Source organism: Octopus bimaculoides, chromosome 5 (assembly GCF_001194135.2).
Source record: "Octopus bimaculoides isolate UCB-OBI-ISO-001 chromosome 5, ASM119413v2, whole genome shotgun sequence".
NCBI classification, from domain to species: Eukaryota; Metazoa; Mollusca; class Cephalopoda; order Octopoda; family Octopodidae; genus Octopus; species Octopus bimaculoides.
The window spans coordinates 105,189,867-105,195,317 of NC_068985.1; the positions used below are offsets into that span (position 1 = coordinate 105,189,867).

The 5,451-nt window shown below is 34.8% G+C and overlaps 1 long non-coding RNA gene across 1 annotated transcript in view; it reads left to right on the forward strand.

Moving 5' to 3' along the window:
• The window catches only part of LOC106880274 (uncharacterized), a 22,777-nt gene extending 19,119 nt beyond the window's left edge, over positions 1–3,658 (forward strand). Inside the window, exon 2 of the long non-coding RNA XR_001410731.2 lies at positions 1,243–3,658. This is a non-coding gene — a long non-coding RNA (uncharacterized LOC106880274). The remainder of the gene's footprint in view (positions 1–1,242) is intronic.
• Positions 3,659–5,451: the final 1,793 nt, after the last annotated feature.

Genomic DNA, 5,451 nt, shown 5'->3' on the forward strand with positions numbered 1-5,451 from the left:
CTCCTCCTCCTCCTCCTCCTCCTCCATATTCTCTTCTTTCTCCTCCCTCATCATCATCATCATCATCATCATCATCATCATCGTCGTCATCCTCATCATCGTCGTCATCATCATCATCATCATCATCGTCGTCATCATCCTCATCATCGTCGTCATCATCATCGTCATCGTGAGCTGCTGCAGAAGCAGCAGGAACAGAAGCAGCAGCATCTGCAGTAGCAGAACAACCGTTAAATTTCTCTCATACATCATTGCCATCGTTTGACGTCTTCGTCATCATCATAATTATCATCGTCAACATCGTCGTCGTTGTCGTCGTCATCATCAACGTCGTCATCATCATCATCATCATCAGCAGCATCATCATCATCATAACCAGCACCGACGTTAGCAGCACCACCAGTACTAGCACCATTATCACCACCACCACCGTCGCCGTCACCAACACACCTCTACCTTCTCCTCCTCCTCCTCCTCCTCTTCTTCATCATCATCATCAACACCACCACCACCACTTCATCATCATCATCAACACCACCACCACCACTACCGTCGTCATCATCATCAACATCACTGTTGTAACTACCATTATAATCACGATTACGAAAGCACGTTTTTACCATCATTGCAGCTTCTTCAACATCATTACTGTTGTTGTTGTTGTTGTTGTTGTTGATATCATCACCATCATCATCATCATCATCATCATTATTATTACAGTCATTGCCCACACCTTCACCAACACCACCCTCTCGCTATTATAACTATTACTTCAGCTACAACTGCTACCGTAATTATTTTCACTACTAACCGTCACCACCTTTACTACCATCGACATTACACATCATAAGTACCACCACCACCAATACCGCCATCATATCAACACCACTACCACTACAACCACAACTACCACAACCACCACCACCACCACCACCACCATCACCACTTCCCTCTGCAACAATCATCCAAATTATTCATCATCACCATCATTTTATCATCATCATCATCATCATCATCATCATCATCATCATCATCATCATCATCATCAACGGTATCATATCATCACACCCACACCAAGATTACCTTCAATAACCATACCAACACCACCTCCACAATTATTATTATTATTATTATTATTATTACTATTATTATTATTATTATTATTATTATTATCATTATTATTAGTATTATTATTTCCTTTCTCTTTTCACTAAGTTTCAGTTTTCTTGTATCCGTTTTCAGGTTGGCTTGCTGCCGAAAATCCATCACTACGTCTGTGGAGTGATTCCTGTAGAGAAATAGGACGGAATTTGCTGGTAATTTTAGGAAGACCTCACGTTACCTTGGTTACGTCCCAGATATTTGGGCGAGGATTACGTTCTTCCCAGCAGTTGGCAAAAGATTTGCAGAAACAAATTTCTTGCATCAACCTGTTTTTGATTCTATTTCCTTCTTTCTTCTCCTGTCCCTTCTTCTGTCTTTGTCTTTTTTCCACACCAAAATACGTCTGGAGTGAAAGACCCAAATTAATTTATATTTAAATTAAATCAAGTGAATTTTAGGTTTTCCTATGTTTTTGTTGCACACATCACATATATCTATTTGCTTTTCATTCTTTTCATTGAAAGAGGATTTGTATCAAGCTATAGCAGACAGCTTCTTTGGTATACTTGTTCATTTCTTTTAGGGTCTATCCACGCATTTTAAATTTTCTTACTTAATTCTCATCCTGTGCAATTAATATAATTTTTGAAATATAAAATGAATTCTAAATCTTACTTAGCAGTCATTTTTAAAGCCCTTTCAACCAAATAGTTATCTTTATTCATATACTGTGTGATATTTGTGTTTCAAAGTCTAAATTATGTTCTTCAAAGCTGATAATTTCACTGTATATTTCGTATACAGTGTAGCCTCTTTGACTCTCTTAATGGGAGGTCTAATAGTGTATGTGTTTTTCTGGCATTTTTGGACGACACGTTGTGAAGATTTAAAACCAAAGAAGCTATAGCTTCTGTTATTCAAATAACGACAAAATTATTTTTTTCTTAAAAATATTCTTCAACGGGGACAAAACAGGTGATTCTATGATGAAAAGAAAGAAGAAAAGAACAACGAAAAGTAAAAAAAGATACTAAAAAAATTAAAACCAGCGTTTTTCTTTTTGGCTTTAGGTAGATTTTTCTCAGTCAACTCAGAATAATGTTCAACAATTTTGTTCAGGAATTCGATCTCGCATCGATTTATTTTTATATTTTTCTTGGGGCAATTTATATCATGAAGACTCAGAGTGATATTAAAGAAATATCTATAAACAATTTTAACCGTTATTTAGAAAGCTTAAAGCTGGTTAAATTAAAGAAATGGCAAACTATTGTCCAAGAATCAACGTTTCGTATCTTGTAACCAATAAGATACAATTAGTTCAGTTCTTTTACGATTAAAGAATTGCGACAATGGACTATACAGCCAATGTTCCAAGATTGGCACAGCACTTTTGTTGTGAGCAGCGAAAGAATGTTCCGATGTTTAGCAATGCTGAGTTCGATTCCCGAACTTTATTATCGAACAACGGTGAACTTAATGGGGAGTATCACGTGTAAAGAACTACGCTCCACCAAACTCAATGCCGTCAGCACTCTATATGAAGTGCATATTTTTGAGTGGTGTTCTTACAACTAAAGGAATTGAATTATTATTTAGTACGTTTCCAAAAAAGCGTTTAACGTTCCTGGGTTGAAATGAAATACTTCAATTGATTGATGCATATATATAGATATATCTATATATATACATACCCACATACATATGCATGTGCGTATATATATATATATATATATATATATATATATATATATATATATATATATATATATATATATATATATATATATATATGTATGCATGTGTATGTATGTATGTATGTAAGAGTGTGTGTGTATGCATGTGTATGTGTGTGCATGTATATGTATGTAACGTGGGAGAAAAGAAAAATGCCTTGTTATCTATGCATATGCCTACATGTACACGCACAAGCATATGGTACACACACAAAAAACTCCACAATTTTATTGACTATAGTCATACATTCTTCCATTATTAAATTTTGTGATAATTAAATTTTGTGATAATGCAAATTATTCAACTGAAGTAAACAGAACAATTACACATCTACGGTACATGAATCGAATAATTTATTATCCACGTGTACGACTGTAAGGCGCCAATACATACATACGTACATATATACATACATACATACATACGTACATACGTACATACATACATACATACATACATACACACATACATACATACATACATAAATACATATACACATGCATATTCTTGTATGTAAATAGAAACACGAAAGTAAATATTACATCAACTCTATACAGATGTGAAATGGGGAGGGCGACTCCATGCTTTTCCTAAGAGCGTTAATGCGTGGGCTCGTAGGTTGTTACAGTGAATCTGTGATTGACATTATGCTGATATCTCGGATTGCTGGTAGCTTACCCTATAACGACATTAAATGCTCTAATGATTTTTTAAATGGCAGTCACCAGGCTAATCGGTCTCTCCTGCTATTGAACTTTTTATCATCTTCAATAATTTTCATTTTTTTTATTTACAATAAAGCTTTATATAAAAACTACTACAGCTTTATATTGACTTTATCTTTATATGCGAATTATATACAAGAAAATATTTTTGTAGGCATATCGAATATTTTATATGGTGGCATGAATATTCATTCTCTGAATTTAGAAAACTGTTATTTACATAAATATCTCATGAAAAGTAGAAGTAATAAGTTTGAAGGATTTTCACTTGAAGCTGAAGAATAAGTAGAAGAGTTTGATTATAGATATCAAAATAAATATTATGATCAAATTCGCTATACATTTTCCTATAACTAAACAGCAGTTACATAAACTATTAACGTTGACTTCATTGGTAACGGTAGGTTTGCAATTATTGCATGAATAGGTCAGAACAAAATATGACATTGGGAAACGGTAGGAAATTTATAGAAATGAAGAAAAAAAAATTGACAACCATATCTTTCTTACATTAAGAAAGAAAATTAGTTTTAACTAACAAACGAACATGCTTGCAGTTCACCACTGCTGTGTCTTATGTCTTGTTCTACAGCGTTCACAACACTTGTTAAATACGCAAGAAAAATGTTCAGATGTTGATCCTCCGAACAGGTACAAAGTCTGAAATGGCTCTTGCTACCTTTTGAGCCCATAACACCAGTTAACCGGTGAATGGCTTATTTACTCTATACCGTAGCACCGGTAGAGTACCAAGTGTATGGCGAAAAAAGGTTCAGGAGATCTGGGCTCAAAGGGTAAGTAAAAACAGCTAGGATTTCCATCTTCAACAACCAGTCTCATTGCTTTTGTTTCCGTGTCTGTGATGACACACAGCTCTGTGATTTATAGGATTTCATAAAGAATTATAAGTCTATGTAGGTTTCTGCTGACTACATATCATTCTTCGAGATCTCTTCACTCTACACCTGCTATAACGCCCTTAGGAGAACCTATTAAGGTTTCATCTCATTGCGAATGACTTGGTCAGCTTTCTTATAAAGTGTAACTCATGAAATATGGTATGAGTCTATAGGAAGATGATTTTTTTTTGCACTATTTTCACTTGTCTCTTCGCCTTGTCCTTAGAAACCGGGCAGATATTCTTATATATGTTGCGGTTTATGGAAATTAGATCTTTCCACATAACGGCGAGGGGATCCTAAAGACTTCTTTTCAATGCAATTGAAATCTCCTCACTTCGTTTCTTAAAGGTAGGTCTCTCTTCTTCTCCCCCGTTTCTAGATAATAGCGTCAGGCATAGTAGTAGTTGTTTTTGGCCACAAATTCGTGTCACATCATCCACTAGTTGACTCTTAATAAAAAATTCCGTTGTTGCAGCGAAATGAAAGCATAAGAGAAAATCTTGCTGCCGTTGTTGCTATTTTGTCCTTTAGAATTTTGACTGCTAGTGTTTGGGTATGTGAGTGAGAGTCATTTGCTAGAAAAATTGGATTTCTTCTTAGTCGTCATGTTTAAAATGCCTTACGACAAAAAAAAAAAAATACTTGGCAAATTCAAGTCTTTTCTAAACTGGGCAAAATAGCAATAAAAAGCTTACCGCTCTATAAATAAATTTCGGACAAAAGCCCCGTTCAACGGAGCAAGCGTGTAATCCAACGATCTTCTTCCTTTTTTTTGTTTTTGTTGTTGAAATCACACGAAGGATAACGAACGCATCTTTCTGTGGTAAGAAACAACACCAATAATAATATTTGTTTCTAGCATAGGCACAATGCTTTAAATATGGCGGTTGAGGTGGTGATTGTCGGGAAATCGTCAAAATTAGTTTTATTGACAATTAAAAAGATCTAAACAGCTTATGTAACATTTTTAATTAAACAAGCAC